This window comes from Sceloporus occidentalis, unplaced genomic scaffold, assembly GCF_023333645.1.
Source record: "Sceloporus occidentalis isolate IW3139 unplaced genomic scaffold, rSceOcc1.0.p SCAF_5, whole genome shotgun sequence".
Taxonomy (NCBI): Eukaryota; Metazoa; Chordata; class Lepidosauria; order Squamata; family Phrynosomatidae; genus Sceloporus; species Sceloporus occidentalis.
In genome coordinates this window covers 141698359-141717601 of record NW_028316985.1, presented here as the reverse complement: position 1 = coordinate 141717601, position 19243 = coordinate 141698359, and the positions used below count along the sequence as shown (strand labels likewise).

At 39.5% G+C, this 19243-nt stretch overlaps 1 protein-coding gene across 1 annotated transcript in view; it reads left to right on the top strand.

The window, feature by feature from the left end:
* Positions 1-6536: 6536 nt before the first annotated feature.
* FHIP1A (FHF complex subunit HOOK interacting protein 1A) overlaps positions 6537-19243 on the top strand; it is a 99411-nt gene continuing 86704 nt past the window's right edge. The window contains exon 1 of the mRNA XM_089525686.1: positions 6537-6716. The gene's annotated coding sequence lies outside the window, so the exon portion shown is untranslated. The remainder of the gene's footprint in view (positions 6717-19243) is intronic.

Sequence of the window (19243 nt, the reverse complement as noted above, 5' to 3'; positions counted from 1 at the left end):
ACACACAAAAAGAGGTTTTTAAATTTGACAAAAAGTGCACATTTTGGTGCATTTTGTGCCTGGCTCTTTAAAAAAAAGGAGGGGGAAAGCACATTTCCGATGCCCGAATGAGTGCTGGAAACATCACCTATGACAGTGATGGTGAACCTTTTCAAGGCTGAATGCCCAAACTGCAACCCAGAACCCACTTATTTATTGCAAAGTGCCATGTTCCTCTGGCTTTCTAGTAGCAAACACTGGCAAACTCTGTGCTGGGACGATGGCACATGTGCCCACAGAGAGGGCTCTGAGTGCCACTTCTGGCATGCGTGCCATAGGTTCGCCATCACTGACCTATGATGATCGCTTGATTGACAACAGGCACCTTCATGGTAAACCCCGATTTCTGAAGAAGACATTCGGGTTAAAATGCCCCCTTCCTGTAGTGGGCACTTACTAACAGAGAGATTCGGGAGCCCCCCCCCCCCCCCAAATCTTCCCAGTTCCTTCAGGCGCAAACCCGCCAGTGGGAATGGGGCCTTAGAAATACAGTATCCCTTCATCCAGTTTTCACATCTTCTTTCTACAGGTTTATCCAGCCCCATCTGTATGTTTGTGTGTATAAGCCAGATAGGATGCTAAAATGCAACCTTGCATGTCTCCTTTGCCAATGGCAAACTGTTTCGTTTCTCTGTATTCTGACAGTGCTCTCATGTGCTGAATATGAGCTACGCACCATGAAAATCAAATTTCTTTAATAGCAACCCATAGATTTTCATAAGCTACACAATCAAAGGTTTGTTATAAACCATAAAAACTGACTGATTGTCTTTTGAAATTCTTAGATGTGCTCCATTATCCAGTACTTGTTTGCAATATGATCCTTAGTTCCTCCTCCTTTTCTGAATGCAGCTAGGACATCTGAAATTTCTCATGTATGGTCAAAGTCTTTTTTTTTAAGCACCACTTTACTTGCATTGGAGATGGCCTGGTGGTTACTGCAATCCCTGGTGTCTCGTTTTGGGGGAATTGGAATGTATATTGACTATTTCCAGTCTGTAGGCTATTACTGTGGGCTATTGTTCTGTTGGCTGTTTTTAGTTAGAATTGGAATGGTTTCTGTTCCTGTTGTGGGAAACAGTTTTATTGGTATGCTAGCTGTTCCTGGTGTTTAATTCTCCCAAGTGCCTTTACTCTTTACAATTGTGGGTTCAACTTCAAATTGTTCTTCCTTGAATGAATCTGTCATCCTTTCATCTCTTTCACCTAGTTCTTCATTGTATTGTTTCCATCATATGTTTTCTTATAGTGTTCTCCTGCTGGTCATATAGCATCCTGATTCTTCGTTTAAATTTCCCTTTGATTTTTTAGATCTTGTGGAAGAGACTTCTTGTAATATCTTTTTATTGTCTTCTATTTCTCTGCATTGACTGTTATAGTACAGTTGGCCCTCTATATCCACTGATTCTTTATCTATGGATTCAAGCATTCACAGCTTGAAAATATATATAACCTTGCCTTTGCCATTTTATATAAGGGACACCATTTTACTATGCCATTGTATTTAATGGGACTTGAGCATCCACAGATGTTGGTATCTACAGTGGGTGGGTGGGTCTTGGAACCACACACCAGCAGATACCAAGGGCCCACTGTAGCATTTTATTAAGATAGTGTTTAGGGTTCCCAGGCATTCTGTTTTGTACAGGAAGCCCCACAGGAAGCTCTCCCCTAGTTTAGTCATATAAGCCATCCCAAATCCTGTATTTAAGACAAATATAGTACAAGTAGAAAGAGTGACCCTTAGACAGATCTTAAACAGACAGATCCCTCAGCATTTGGTAAACAACAATGGGCTCACATTACATACTGTCGGTGTGTGTTTGTGTGTCTGTATGCGCACACGCGTGCAAACATACACAACAGCCTCACAGTCTTCCTCTCCTTCCTGCTCTTTCCGATCCCATGTTAGCTGCTGACCTGCAATTGTGAGACTTTTATGGAGTAAGGGCCCAGATCTCTTGTGAAATGTTCTCTTTTTGCAAGACTTGAGGCATGTTTTGTGACAAGTCTTGCAAGACTTGAAATGCCTCTTTGGCATCTTTAATCTTCTACTGTCTGGTAAAGGACAGTGGGGCTGCAATGTACTGGCTCAGTAGGTTTTTCTGGGTAGGAAGACTGGTAGGCTAGCCAGATTAATACATACAAATATGGCAAAGTTCCACTAAGATTGGAGAAAAATAAAATATTTCAAGGCCCCATTCCCACTGGGATATAAAGCGACAAATCTTGCTGCGAGTCAGACTTGGAGCGAGTTCCCGAGTCGTATTCCAATCACGTTCCCATTACAAAAGGGAGCAAACGGACTCAGTTTTTCTTGACCCATGTTCTCGTTCCCATTGATATTGCTCCATTGTATTTTGATGTGGACTTTTTTGTTGCCCATTCCCATTGCTTGTCTGGAATCGTTCCCCCCCCCCCCTTTTAAGCTGTCAATCAAGCGCTTAGGTGATTAGACATCACAGTGACGTCAGTTACTTTGATGCATTTTGACGCGGGCTATTTTTGTTCCCTGTTCCCATTTGCATCTTTCAAACCTGTTTTTCTGGAGGGTTTTTGTGGTTAATGGATCGCTGAAGCACCTGAGCACTTGGGCGGCTAGTCATCATTGTGATTGCTGCCCAGATGCTGGAGTGCTGAGGCGCTTAGGCACTCAGCAAAAACAGAAAAAGATGAAATAATAGTTATAAAAAGGGTGTGCAGTGGGTCTCCTCACACATTGATCTATGTGGAGCGGGGGGGGGGGGGGATTGGCAGAGGGCGTCATACACTTACCTCTTTTGGAGCCCAATGGAGCAATTTGCAATGTTTGGACACCCGACAGTGCCTAGGCGATCGAAAGCTTAATTAAAAAAATAAATAAATTTGTCTACACACGCAATCGCCTTGCCCTGCTTCCCACTCCAAAGGGGGAAAGGCTACGCCAACGGAGGAAAATGGTGCCGGGAATTAGGAAAGAGAACAAAGCAGGTGACACCCCCCGGGACAGCCCCCTGAACATTGCTCCTCCTTTCCTAAAATACCGATGTGGACACCCTGTCGTTCCCATTAGTTTGCCCCGGATCCGACATGGCAGCTGCCAAAAAACTACTGGAAAAGTGCAGTCAGGATAACCCAAGTTATCCACCACTGATTCGGGTTTTCGCTGGAGAAATCGATCAAAGTAGGATCGAACGCGAATTCAAATGGGAACGATTTTCCTTACACAAGGATCGAACATGAGTTCAAATGGGAACTATGTCCCTATAATCCGATTTTTGATTCGCTTTATAGCCCAGTGGGAATGGGGCCTAAATGTATTTAAAAATAACGAAGATATCATTTCTTCCACTATTCAGATTCACTAGCAGATTTACATTAACACAGATTTCTATTTATTTATGGGTGGTAGATCACAGATTGTAAGCAGAGTTTAAAAGACTTGGAGGAAATTATATATATATATATATATATATATAGTTAAGAGAAATTAAGGCACCACTTCAAGACTAATAAATTTCATTAAACAGATGTATATTTTGGCAAATTTACATTTATTTAGGGAGGGAATCACTGTAAATACAAGCAACATTCAAAATATATGACTGGGGTAAATAATATATTTTTATATATCTAAGAGAATTCAAGGCACCATTTTAAGACAAACAAATCTCATTAGGCACATTTACTTTTAGGAAGATGAAGCAGCTTGATTCTTAGTAGGAATCCCTTGGAAGGAAACTCCCACTGAGATCAGTTTAAAATCATGGAGTACTCTTCTGGCTTCTTTGAAATTCATACTATTCTGGTTTGGATGTTTATACCAGAAAAAGCAAGCAACGTCTATCTAAGTTATATTACCTACAGAAACACAATATAGTGTCAGTGCATCTTAGACTAATCAATTTTATTAGACAGATCTATATTTAGCCAGATTTATTTTTACTTAGAGTTGGATCACAGATTGTAGGGACAGGCAGAGTTCAACAAGGAGGGGGGAAGTAACACAGAATGCTCTTAATTTGGTGTAATTACAGTTTTGTGAATAACAACAAACTGGGTGCCTCCAGCCTGTCCTTTTGGGGCGGACTGGATCGCCCCATAGTCCAGTACTCAAACACTACACCATGCTGGATATCTGGCAAAATTATGTTTTTGTGGCTTAGTGCCAGGTGCATGATATCCCCATTCTATATTGTCATGGTATAATTAAAACTCCAGGCAAACAATCTGTACCGTGTCTTCCAGAACCACTTTCAGGTGACTTCTGAAGGAGTAGCTGTGCTTTTCAGGATCCTGAATCCTATAATTGAGTGACTGTCTGCAGGTGAACAATTTCTGTTTTATGAGTTATGGCTCTCTAGTTTATATCTTTTAGAAAGCTGTAGCAATGTAGTGTTTATTGGCAAGAATACATCAAAGTATTTTCAAAATACTTTTCAGAAATTTTATTGATCTGTCACTGTGACAATGGGAGACTAGGGTGCTTCCAGCCATAAGGCTCCAAACACTACTGATCAAAAGATATTGTGCATCTATTCTCTTTTCTTCTTTAATGTTTTTTTTTTCAAGGAATAAAAAAGACAAGAAAGCATTGGACAAATCAGAAATGGAAGATAACATCATCTTGATCTTTGCAAAGTGCTTGGTTTGAGGCAGGACAAGACTTAGATGTAGAATTTTATAAAGATCAAAAAGCCAACTTTATTTGCAATTTGTCCAGTGCTTCCTGTATCCTCTATTACCAAATAAATAAACAAACAAATACATAAATTCACTGAGGAGGAAAAGATGGAATTGATGCATAATAGCTTTTGATAGATAGTAATAAGATGAAACTGCAATCTAGACAGCCAAACTGAACTGGTTTTTCTCTACCTTGCTCTTCTTCCTGCTTGTTTAATAGCTGTGTATCATCTATGAGTATCTTTACAGGAATTCCTAAACACTGTTGGACTACTCCATCAAGTTTAAAGTTGTGACTATGTCCTCCCCAGTTTTAACTCCATAACACATATACATGGCTAGCTCAAATTACTGTTTATTAGCCAAGGAAATGGAATTATTTTTACTATCAGGATCTTTGTTTTGATTTTTCTCAAGCCTGCTTCTTATACCTTGATTGGCTGATGCTACTGGGAGGATAGGCAGGCTGTGGAAACACTCTTATACAGAGCTTATAATATTAATTATCGAAGCTCAGGAAATTCAGATGTAGTTGGGAACTTCTTAAACTCCCTGTTCCTGACACTTTGTTTCAAATACCATATAGTTGGGGCAACTGGGGGAAACAGACAAAGACTTTCCTTTGGCTCTGGAAGATCAGTTTTAATTCCTGTAATCTTGTAGTTACAAGAGCCAGAGTAGTGTAGTGGTCTGAGTGCTGGAGTAGGACTTTGAGGAAATCAGGGTTTGAATTATTGTTGAGCCATGGTAACCCATTGCGTGAGCCTGAACCTGTCACACTCTCTCAGCCTAAGAGGAAGCCAAGGGCAAACTTCCTCTGAATAAATCTTGCCAAAAAAATCCTATGATAGGGTGGTCATAGGTGGGCACTGACTCGAAGGCACATGACAATAACAGTCTTATAGCTATGCATAGCCTTTTAGACACTATCATGAAATAAATAAGTGTGGCTTTTCAGACAGATTTAGAAATACCTTTGTTGAAATCTTATGCATATTTACTTAAAATAAAAAGCCCCACTGAACATAATGGGATGTACGGTATGATTAAATCTATGTTTAAATGCCCCAAAGCTACTAGACTGTGATCTTGGAAGCTAAGCATGTTTAGCCCTGGTTAGTACTTAGCTGCAAGATTTTCAATAGTAAAACAACAACAACAACAACAACAATAACAAGGGGTGAGCTGAAACCAACTGTGGAGGCAAGATTTTCAATATAATAATCATAATAATAATAGGGAACTTTCAAAGTCTGTTCTTACAATACAGCAACATTGGGGACCATTCTTTGTCTATTACCTCCATGTCTTTATGATTTATGCAACAGGTTAATTTGTCCATTTCACACATCTAAAATATCTTAACCAATCATCAATTTTTTGGGCCTTTCTTGATTTTTCCAGTATTGTGCAAGTAAAGTTCTAGCAGCAAGAGTTTCAATAGTATAACAACAACAACAACAACAACAACAACAACAACAACAACAACAACAACACAGTAATAGGGGACTTGTGTGGAGAATGAGGAGGAAGCTGGAGCCAACTGTGGAGGCAAGATTTGGAGTTGAGGGCAAAGGGGGCTGCCCCCTTTCACAACCTCCCTCAACTTGGCACCCCCTCCTCCTCCTCCATCTTCTTTGTGCCACACACAGTTGTTGTTGTTGTGGTTGTTTTTAACTCTTCCTGAGAGAGAGAGAGCCAGGGGGAAGAAAGCTCTCCCCAGAGCTCTGCCTCTGCAGCTCCTCCCAGACAGAGCTCTGAGTAAAAGGAGGAGGAGGATTATTGCGCAAAGCTGGCGGTTGTTGTGGCGGCGTTGGAGGCCAGTCAGGGAGGGATTTAGCTGCTGTGGCTCCTTCTTTTCTTCTCCTTCTCCTCTTCCCCACGTTTGGGAGAGAAAAACTTTCCTCAACGAATATTATCATCATCATCATCATCATCACCCCCATTCCTCCAACTAAAGAGAAAGAGTCGACAGAAGAACTTCCCAGTGGGACCCCTTTAGGCCTCCACAGGTAGTACTTGTTATATTGTTATATTTATTATATTGTTATTGTTGCGTTGTTGTTGTTATATGGAGGACGTTTAGGAAACCCTCCTTGGACAGAAGAAGGCGTGGAGGTCACGGTCCTAGAAAAGGAGGACATCTGGTCACCTTGGCCATCATGCTCCAAATGGAGGACGTTTAGGAATCTCTCCTGGACACAAGGTTGGAGTGGAAGACACGGTCCTACAAAAGGAGGACCTCCTGAACAGAAGGAGGCACCCTTCCTGGACAGCAGGTTGGAGTGGAGGACATGTCCTGAAAAAGGAGGACTTCGGGTCGCCTTGGTAATGGTCACAGTGGAGGCCATTTGGGAATCCCCACTGGACAGAAGGCTGAAATGGAGGACACGGTCCTAGAATAGGAGGATGCCTGACCACCAATGATCCTCCTTTTTTAGGACCGTGTCCTCTATTTCAGCCTTACTTCTGAAAGGGATTCCAAAACGTCCTTCCTTTTGAGCATGACTCTAAAGTGTGGATTTATATTGTTCTATATGAGTGTTTGAGCTTTTACATTTTTCCCCTGGGATGTCCTCCATTTTGCGGTGCCTTGTCCTCCTTTGTGGTTATTAGGACCTCTGGTCACAGTGGCGGGAAGGCAGGGTGACCAGGCGTCCTCCTTTTCAAGGACAGTGTCCTACATTTCCAACCGTCTATCCAGGAGGGATTCCAAAATGTCCTCCATTTGGAGCATGGCTAAGAAGAATGAATTTATCTTTATATGGGTGTTTTTAGGGGGTTTTTGTCCTTCATTTTTTGAATGCCCTCCATTTTGATCCTGAATAAGAAGCACGAATTTATATTTCTGTGAGTGGTTATAGCTTTGATTTGTTAATGTCCTCCATTTTTTGGATGCCCTGCATTTTGACCGTGACTAAGAAGCATGATTTTGCATTTCTACAAGTGTTTTTTTTTAACTTTTCTTTGGTCTTGTCCCCTACTTTTTTTTAGAGTGCCCTCCATTTTGCGGTGCCTTGTCCTCCTTCGCAGTTAGGACTTCTGGCCATCCTGGGTGAGGGGGGTGCTTTTGTTGTTTACCTTCAAGTTGTTCCTGATCTATGGTGACTCTAAGGAGAACCTCATCTCAGGGTTTTCTTGGCAGGTTTCTTCAGAGGGGTTTGCCATTGCCTTCTTCCTCTGAGGCTGTGAGAATGTGACTTGCCCAAGATCACCCAGTGGGTTTCCATGGCTGAGCTGGGATTTGAACCCTGGTCTCTAGAATTGTAATCCTGACTTTTTGCCAGCAGCTGTGGCTGGCATCTTCTTTCTCTGAAGAGAAAGTTGCTGGCAAAACGTCAGAAATAAACTTTTCTAGAACATGGCCTCATAGCCCAAAAAACCCACAGAAAACTATAAATTCATGCTTCTTAGTCATGCTCAAAGTGGAAGGCATTCTGAAAGTAAATAAATAAATGGAGGGCATTACTAAATAAAAGGCATAAACACTCATAGGAGTTTATCACATGAAGGAGATTGGGAGTTTATCCCGTGACTATCCCAGAAAAACCATGTAAATACATGAAACGATTTCATATGACATCACACAAAACCCTTGTGCATCATTTTACTTTTGGGATTTCAGCGATTTCAGCATTTCCGATATTGCTTTATTTGCTCAGTTCTGTGTTATAATCATTCACGCAATTACTTGCCATTTTAGCTTTATTTGCAGGATGCTTTAAATGCGCTTTAATCTCTCTTTAATGCCAAAATTAGTCTAGTGTGATAAACTCTATAGAAATATACATTTATGTTAGTCATCCTCAAAATGGAGGGTATTAAAAAAAATGGAGGGCATTCAAAATGGAGGTTGAAATGGGGGACATGTCCTGGAAAAGGAGGACTTCTGGTCACCCTGCCTCACCCCACCAAAGCTTGGGAGACTTGTAAACCCTTAAAACCCTTCCTTGTCTGAAGGGATCCCCATGTGGTTTACATCGTACTGCACAAATAATCCAGTTTGACATTGCTTTAGCTGTCATGGCTCAGTGCTGTGGAATGTTGGGATTTTTAGGTGGCCCCAGAGCTCTCTGATGGAGAAGACTAAATGTTTCACAAAACTACAATTCCTAGAATCCCATTGCATTGAGCCATGGCAGTAAAAGAGATGTAAAACTGGAGTATTTCTGCAGTGCAGCTGCAATCCTGGTTGAAAGTATTTCTGAAAGGGCATCACACATTTGTTGCTTATCCAGGAAAGGTCTGAAGTCTTGCATCAGTGTACTCTTTCTTTCCTCCGCCTCTTTAATTACTAGCATGCCTGGGTTTGCAGAGGCATGAGCACTATAATTTGCAAACTGAGAAAGAAGTGTTTGCGAGGACTTGAGCAACAGATGACTCAAAGAAACAACATCTTCCTCATGTTGCCTCTCTCTGTCTGTCTGTCTCTCCTTTTCCTGTCCTTCAAACTCGGCCCAAACAAAGCCAATCTCCCTGCTGTCAAGGTAGCAAACATAATCCCCTCCTGGCTATGGATGATGATTCTGTGGGTGGGGAAACCACTGCCTTAGTTACTTTAGAAGTGCTAAATCTAACATGGGTTTATTTACTTGGCTACTGATAATTACTATTTGGGCTTCGGATCAATTGGATCGACCTTCTGATTGCCCCAGGAAAAGGGTTAGGCTATTAACACTCTTTCCTCCAGGAGGGTTAGATGGCCTGTACTAATAGAAATTGGCAAGCTGACAAAATTATATAGGTCACTGGGAAATAATTCCAGCTTAATCGCCTTTATCTTTTTCGCTAAAGGGAAAAAGAATTTCCCTTTACCACACGGCTGCTTTCTTTTATTAGAGCCGGGCTGTCTTTGGAAATAGTGCTTGCAGTGCTTTTAATTTTATTTTACTGTATCTGTATTGTTGTGGTGTGCTTTCAAGCCATTTCTCACACGGGGACCCTAAGGCAACCCTGTCATGGCGTTTTCTTGGCCAGATTTGTTCAGAGAGGGTTTGTCTTTGCCTTCCTCTGAGGCTGAGAGTGTGTGACTTACCCAAGGCCACCCAATGGGTTTCCATGGCTGAGCATGGATTCAAACCCTGGTCTCCAGAGTTGTACTCCAGTGCTCACACCACTATACCATGCTGTCTGTATATCATCTGTAAAAACCTGTTGGATTAAATTTGCATTCTTGAAGCACAGAATCCAAAGCATATTTTCTAGTGTTCCTAATAAGGAACTGTTCCCTTAAATCTAAATTACCTGTGATTACTTGATTATAACCTACCTTGCCTGTATACTTCAAACTCTTGAGGTTAGTGGTTAAAGATACCTATAGACTGTTTGAGGCCTGAACTGGGATTCATTCTGCTGTTACAAGCTGCTTGGATCATGGGCCATCCCTGATGTAGACAACATTTTTATAATCCTCTAGTGTAGCCCCCAAGACTATGAAATTTTGGTGTTTTCCTATTAAGCCTTGGTTAATAAGTTGGTTGCATTAAGATTTTACCTGCATAATAAATGTTTAAATAATATTTAGCAAAAACTAGTAGTTTTAGAGTGAGACATTTAGTATCCAGTGAATGAAAGTAATACTGTATACACTCATGTGTAAGTCTAGAAATTTTAGTAAAACAATCGACCCAAAAAAACCTGAGTCGACTTATCCATGAGTCAATGTAAGTACCGTACTTTAACTCTTATTTTAAAAAGGAACCATCCTCTGGTGATAGGCAAGAGTGTAATCTGTCCTGGATGCACTGGCCCCACTCTATTCACTCATCCATACAGCCTTTAGTATGAGCGCAAATATGCCTGCTGGAATTTTGTAAGTATTTTGACATTGTTTTCCTATGCTTCATCCTTTAGATCCTTTGTTACATGCCCCTACGTTTTACCCTCGACTTATCCACAGGTTGTGTCAAAATCCATAATTTTAGCCCCAAAGTCTGTCCTTGACTTATACATGAAGTTGACTTATAGTCAAGTGTATACAGTAATTCATCTGCTCAATCAGTATCCAGTACATAAAGTGCAAGTTTAACATCTTTATTTCAAAACAAATCTTGACGAGTTAAAAGTAGACTTGTTGAGTTGAAAGGAGCATTGCTCGGTGTGTGTAAATGTCACAGCAAGGGTCCATATGATTAGATTGCAATCTTGTACAAAGTTTTCTGGATGTAAGCTTTATTGTTCACAGTACGGCTTACTCAGGAGTAAAGTGGCTGCTGTTGAGTTATTTCCTCAATGTGTTGTAGATATTGGAGATAATACAAACCATAATTTAAGTTTCCATGATTTCAAAAAGGCATCCATTGGGCTGGAGAAATTTATCTCAATACACGAGTTTCTAAAGCCACAAGCTTATTGCTTTGCTGATGAAAATAGGCTTATGCTTTCTTATAGGTAATTAGGAGAGAGGTGCAAAATAAAAGTTGCCTAGCTTGTACAGTTTGTAAGCATGGAAGACCATCAGATAAAACCTTTGTTTTTGCTACCTCATTGGACCTCAAAATGTGGGTTGTGAAGTACCTGAAAAGCTGCAGTTCATTGCTGATGAATTTGATCAGTCACATAGAGTCCAGGGTTGGGTGACTACAGCAAGTTTTGTGGTGGTTGTGAAGCTGGCTTTTACTTATATGAATTTAAGACTCACAAAGAGCCTATTAACAGTCCTGCTCAGGTCTTACTAACTCAAAGTCATGGCTTCCTTGATTTAATCTGTCCACTTACAATTTGGTCTTCAATTTTCCTGACTTTCAGTATTGACCATTGTCCCTGTGTTAGTCATTTTCATCACTTGTCATCTTGTTGGTGTTTCTTGTTGACTTCCAATGTATCAACATTTATTTGATAGAAATACCTATGGATCTCTGTTAAAACAGCTTATATTTTTTATATCAATTCCATAACTGGAGAAACTTGTAAAACACTGGTTGACTGCATCTGTTGAATCCAGGGTGGTATTCAACACATAGCATGTAACATCATGTTTGCTTTGTGCTATGTGAACAATGACTGTACATGTGGTGGCTGTATCTAAATGATGTCTGGGCATGTGGTGAAGTAGGCCTGTGCTACAACGAAAGCTAGATGCGAACGTAGAAGAACTCTTGTGTCTTTTATGAACTGTATACCTAATAAACATCCATTACAGAGCAACATTGAGCAGTATCAAAATCATATCTGTAGGCTATGAACTACATGTTGTAGAGCACTGAATGCACAGCATATAATTTATAACAGCATCCTACTCCCTCTTCTGCAAAACATATATGGTTCTGTTCCTTAACAGCTGAATGGCTATGGTTAATGCTTGACTGACAACAAACCAGAACCATACTCAATGACATATCTTTTTAAACTTTGTGCAAAACATGATAATATTCAAACTGCTCATGGCAGGTCTACTGTTGTGGTGTTCAACTATAATAACACAGAACATCATTGCCTGCAGGTTTATTTTAATCCAAAAATGTTATGATTCAAAAGAAAACCCACAAGCTGTTTTGGTGATGTTTTACACTAGTTTGGTATTGTGGCATACTGGTTTTGTTCTGCAGATGACACCAAATTAGGAGGGGTAGACAACACCCGATAGGGCAGGGATCAAATTTCAGAATAATGTTAACAGATTAGAGAGCTGGGCCAGGGCTAATGAAGTGAATTTGAACAGGGAGAAATGCAAGGTACTGCACTTAGACACACACACACACACACACACACACACACACACACACACACACACACTTAAATGTGCAAATACAGAATGGGTGACACCTGGTTTGATTACAATATATGCGAAAGGGATCTAGGTGTCTTAGTAGAGCACAAATTAAACATGATGCTGCAGATAGAAAACCCAATATGATACTAGTCTGCTACAATAGGAGCATAGTGCCTAGAGTGACGAAAGCAATAGTGCCACTCTATTCTGCTTTGGTTAGATATCACCTGAAATATTGTCTACAGTTCTGGGCACCACAATTGTCAAGCTGCATTGTGCCCAGAGAAGGGCAACCAAAATGGTGAGAGGTCTGGAAACCATGCCCTATAAAGATCAGCTTAGGGAGCTTAGTATCTTTACTGGGGAATAAATGATTAAGTCATGATAGCCATGTCTAAATATTTGAAGGAAGGTTATATTGTGGATGGAGCAAGCTTGTTTTCTGCTGCTCCAGAGACTAGGACATGTAGCAGTGGATTCAAGCTACAGGAAAAGAGGTTCCACCTAAACATGAGGAAAAGCATCCTGATGTTAGGAGCTGTTCAATAGTGGAACATGCTGCCTCAGAGAATGGTGGAGTCTCCTTTTTCGGATATCTTTAAACAGAGGCTGGATGAGAGAGAACAATCATTTGTTGGGAGTGCTTTGATTGTGTATTACTGAATGGTGAGGGGTTGCATAGGCTGGCCATTATGGTCTCTTCCAACTCTTTGATTCTTACTCATCATAGTATTTAACCCTAATATTAATTGTAACAATGTTATAAATGTCTTGTTAACACCAGAGAAGGAGGAGCATTTTCTTCATGAAATTGTATTTTGTAACCATTAGGTTGTGAAAAACAATTTACCAAAAGCCAGTCTGCAAATGTATGCTCTAAAAGTTTACTCTTCTCTCTTTCTTTCTTTCTTTTGGTCATAGAAATAGAAACAAATTGAACTTCTCATTTCAGTTAATAAGCTTCAACTTGGTGTTTAAGCTGTTAGGTTTAGTCTATATTATTTAGTAATAGCTACGAACAGTGCTCAATAGGTGATGCTCATTATAATTTTTAAAAAATTGTGCAGTTAGCTCTTCTGTCAGCTGAAATGTCTTGTGATTTTGTGACCAAATATATCCATAATATCACAAAATCTGTCACCATATATGTCCCCCTTTCATTTCCCTTTTTAAATTTATGTTAAGTTGAATATGATGTATGTTAAATTGCAAAGACTTCTAGCTTCACGTATTATGTGACTTGTTCTAGCATACACTCACCTCATTCTTTTGTTTCTGATGTACTTATCAGTTAGTTAAAGAAAATATTGCCTGTTGCATGAACTGCTTCTGAGATTTGTGAAAGATAAGATTCCTTCATCATGATCAAATGAATGAGGAAACCAGATAAGTTCACAACAGTCACTAATTTGCCTGCAAGCCCCACCCCCATGCATACTAGCAGAGCTATATATTCACACTCTAAGAGGTGTGTGTATGCATGTGAGAAACTGCTTTCATAAAGCTTGGCTGCCAAGTCTTACAGAGACAGTTTTTGTCTGCCAATTTTTACTCAGTTTATTGCTATGTATGAATGTGGCCAAGCCTTGTCTCTGTAGTTCCTACTACATACATGCTCCAGTTTCTGCTTATTTTTGTTGTCTGATAGAAGTATACCATTCAGTCGTATGTGACAGGAAAGGAGTTTAAATTAATTTTAATAGCATACTATTAAGTGGTAAAACTTTTCCCTAGTCTTCCGTATTACTGAAAATAAAATTGTAAATAAATGACTACATCCCACATCTAACTACTCCATAGCTTCTTCAGATTTAAGTAAGGCTTTAAAAATTGTGAACTGCTGTCTTGTTTTTACATATTTGGAGATTGCCCCACCCAGTTAGTTTCATGACTCGTGCCAATAGGTCTCTTAAAGCAAACGGAATACTTTTTTTAACCTTAAATTTATCTTGTGTTATCAACAGTATGTGTGTTTTGGTTTATTCATATCAGATAATTTTTCAACAGATATTTACACATTGACCACAGTTATGCATTCATACAGTACTAAACTAGAATTTTGGAAATCCTGACTTGCCACCAAAGGGCTGTGTGCTAATATATGCTGCCAGATGGTTCTTGTTTAACCTCTCATCACTGGGAGAGAATAAAGCAACCAGGAACTACCATATAGTTTAAGTCGAGAAATTTATGCCCCAAAATTAACCCTAAAATCCTGGGTCAACTTATATACGGGTCAGTACACTAGTACTGTTTAGAAAGGTCCTAAAATAAGCAAGCTTTATGCCTGTGGTCTCTCTCTCTCTCTCTCTCTCTCTCTCTCTTTGTGAAAGAGGTTCCCAGACCAATCTGCAACCCCCCTCTTCCCATGGAAAAAACTCTTCATTCAACTCCACTTGCTTCCATTTTCAATCTGATGTTAAAACCTTTCCTCCAGCACCTGGGAATCGGTGTTAGGTGGTCAGGAGAGGTCCAGAGAAGGAGAAGGAGAGACAGAAGTGGTATTTCTCCCTTTCCCTCTTTCATTATAGTCCCCTACGCTTTACCCTCAACTTATCCCCAAGTCATATAAAATCCATGATTTTGACTCTGAAACCTTCTCTCAACTTATACATGAGGTCGGCTTGTACACAAGTGTATATGGTAACTAGGAAGAAAAAGTTTAGCCTTGTGCCTCAACTGGGACTTCTGCTTTGCAGTTCTCTTAAAACAAAAGAACAAATAGATTCTGAAGCCAGAGTTTGTAGTTGTTTCCAGTTCTTGGCTTGCTTAGGAGCATTAAGCTATGAATCCTGGTTCATAATTGTAAGTTTTTGCCCCATAGTGGGTTTCCTGCTGTTGTGATGAGCTAGACAGAAGTATCTGCCTCCATGCACTAGCACACTACTTGTGAATAACAGATCAGAATTTGAAAGAAGTCTGGTTTGATATTCTGGCAAACACAGCCATTGCTCTTCGTTCCAATCTTGGAATGTTTTTCCTGTTTAATTATTGATTCTTATGAGTTAGTAGATAAACCTTCCTTGGAACACTGATTTGTGCTTATATATAAATATAAAACACACATATAAGTATGTGATAGAGATATGGTTTTTTTTTTTTTGGTAACTGATACAATTTTATCATTAGTTCCAACTGTATATTAAAATAGTTGTCACCTGTAGAGAAAATCATACTTCCAGTCATTTTGTACATTTTAGACCTTAACTTCATAACTTAGGAAAGGAACAACAAATCCTATCGTTCGTTTCCTTTCATCAGCATACAGGACAACTACAATTAAAACATAAACATTGATAAAGCATAAAAACAGCATTAAAACATATTTTATCAAATCCAAAACTACAGATATCTGGAAATAGTACAGCATATGAAAATATGTAAAAAGAAAAGACTGGGGATCATCTGAAGAGCTCAGTTGTGTAATGATTTTGAGCAGAATAATATAATCCTTCAAATATGTTGAGGCCGAGTTGTTCTTGTGTTAATAAGAAGCCTTGAGCATGGTCCAATAACAATTAGGTTGCCAGTCTGGTTCTTTCAGTGCAGGTTTAATAACGTTTATGTCTTGGCACACCTGGGTGTCAAATTCTGCTCCAACTATAGCTTCTGAATCAGTCTCCGGAGTAGCCCCATTTAATTCACATACTGTATTTCATATAATTCAAAGCCATCCTGGGCTTGTTTGTAACTATGTAGTGGACACTTTGCTTGTAAAATGTAGTACATTCTACATACCGTATTTTCCGGCGTATAAGACGACTGGGCATATAAGACCACCCCCCAACTTTTCCAGTTAAAATATAGAGTTTGGGATGTACTCACCGTATAAGACTACCCCTCCTCCAACGGTCACCAAATAAAAATTAAAAAAACATCAGATTTGATCTCAATATGGTAATTTAAATTCAAATACTTATGACATGCAGGTCCTTAGCAGGAAACCTTGTTGTATACAAAGCCTGCTTGGACTGGTCAGCTCTTTCTGCCTGCCCAGCCCTCCCTGTCTCCAAGACTATCAGAACGGTAGCTGTTTTCATACGATCGCATGGCAGGGATGCAGCCATGGCCGTTTTTGAGCTTCCCCCACCATACGCGGCGACCGCAGATTCTCCAGTCCAGCTCGGAAGTTTCAGCACCTGCCCTATAAGATGACACCCGGCATATAAGATGACCCCCGACTTTTGAGAAGATTTTCCTGGGTTAAAAAGTAGTCTTATACACCAGAAAATACAGTACTTTGATTTTTCCACATGTTCCAGCTAGTATGATGAAAGGTCAAAAATGATGGGAATTATAGTTTAAAACACCTGGAACTCCCATATTGGAGAAATCAAAGGAGATTAGAAAAATTTGGCATAGTGACTTTTCAGTATAAATCTGAACATTTATAAAGAATCTGTAAATATGGGGTCTACATAAAGAGTCCTGGTGTTGGTTAAGTGTTGGTTTATACAGGTGTTTTGCCTACAACTTTTGCACACTTGATTCAATAATTAGATGTGTAAGTTTGCCTGTAAGCAAGATTCCTAATGAAAGAACTTGCAATATTGCATTTGAATTATCCAGAATGACATTAGAGACTATTATAGACTAATTGTCAGAAATATACATATATTCTATCCTCTTCCCTCCACTCCCATTTTTAATGGTTTTAATTGTTTGTGTACCACATGGAATTAGTAGATCTTCAGATTCATTGTATTTTAAATGTTGTATAATACAGTGGGACCTTATTATACACAGATTTTTTATACACGGATTCAAGCATACATGGTTTGAAAATGTTCAAAAAAGTATAAATTTCAAATGTCAAACCTTGATTTTCCATTTTTTAAAAGGGGCACCATTTTTTTGCTATGAAATTATATTTAATGGGACTTGAACATACACAGAATTTGTTATACATGAGGGATCTTGGAACCAAACGCCAGAGTATGACAAGGGTCCACTGTAATTACTTTGAACAGTAAAGAGGTTGGATTAATGGTCTAGTTCTCTTGGTAGTAATGGGGCTGATTTTCATTTTGAGCAGAAAACTATTTGTTTATTTTTCTTGAGCTGGCTTAGATGGTTGTCTAAAGAAAAGGTTTACGCTGTACATTAATAGTGCTTCAATTCATGTGCAATTGCTTGAGAAGATTCTTACCAAACTTCTCCTCAATGCTCTCAGTTGGGACTTGAAAGAAATACAGTAGACTCTTGGTATCTGTGGAGGTACCCCGTGGGTATCAGAAAATGCAGATGCTAAAGTTAGTATTCAAGATTTAAAATTATCTGTAATCAAATTCAGCCAGACCAGGGCAATTACAGAGGGTGTGGTGGCAAGGCCTGGGCACTAAGCATGCATTTTTCCTGCTTCAGCTGCAATAATACTACTCTTTTCTTCAAAAGACAGAAGCAGCAGCTGGTATATTTCCAGCAGAAAGCACAAAGAAGATTGTCCCTTCAGACAACCCAGGAGCATATCTTCCAAGGGGATTATCTTCTATTGATAGATATTTTGGAAGTGTATTCCATAACTTTATCCGCTCTTCATCTTGCAAATACCTTCACTTCTGTTATCTCAGTTCCTATTATTAGTTTAGAGCCCTCCCCATTGGGTTGGCCTGGGCTCCTAGGGTTTTTGCCAATGTGATAATAACTCCCGTGGCCCACCTAAAGCTTCAGGGCATCCATATATTTCTGGACAATATCCTTTTAAAGTGTTACTCTCTGGCAGGTGCCTGTCAGGCTCTCCATACTACTCTTTCCGTCCTCCATAATTAAGAGTTTATGACTAACATTGTTCCAACTCAAAAGCTGGTATATTTGGATACCCAAAAGGCCACCTTGCTCAATCCCCAGAGCAAATAGCAAAGATCAGAGAGGAGGTCCTTTTTTAGCCAAGATGAAGGGAGCAGACTTGATATCTGCCAAGAAACCCCTATGATAGGGTTGCCTTGGGATTGCTGTCAGAAATGACTTGAAGGCATACAACAAAATATGTTGTTTGAATTGGTAGGAGGACCCCATGTACAAACAACCCTCTAGATCAGTGATGCCGAAACGATATCCTTTAAGAGAGTTTGGATTTATCTCCCAGAATCCCAGACTATTGGCCAACATGGCTAAGGCCTCTGGAAGCTGAAGTCCAAAATCTCTTAAAGGGTACAATTTGGGACTACTGCTTTAGATCATGACAATACTTATTTGATTTTCCTTTTAAATACATTTTACATTGTATATCTCATGAAACAAAATGCTGGATCTTGTTTTGTCTCACTGGCCAGGAATACAATAAAACTTTTCTTTCTTCTATTAAATTGCTCTTCAGAACTTACCTTTTGGACTTGGACTTTAATCAACATCACGAGATCTAAACAGATTCTCTTTTTGCTTGCCTACATTCAGGTTTTTCTAAACTTTTATTCCTGTCAGTTGTTCTGTTTTTTACCATTATTTGTTTTTCAGCTTGTGCAGAGCTTTCTTTGTTGTGCTCAGCCTCTTTTGTTGTCTTTGTAACTAGATAAGGTATTATGTGCATTAATGTTGCTGTATTATTATTAATTAATAAATAAATATGCCTGTTGAGAAATTTAATGTCAATATTAATACTTTTTAATCTAAAATGCAAAAGTGTAATGAAATTCCCAATTTCTGCTTATAGTAATCAATATTCCCCTTGGCTCTTACCCTACGATGAAGAATGAGTACAGTGGGCCCTTAATATCCATTGGGGTTTGGTTCCAGGACCCTCCCGTGGATACCAAAATCTGTGGGTGCTCAAGTCCCATTAAATACAATGACATTGTATATTGTTGTCCATTATATAAAATGGCAAAATCA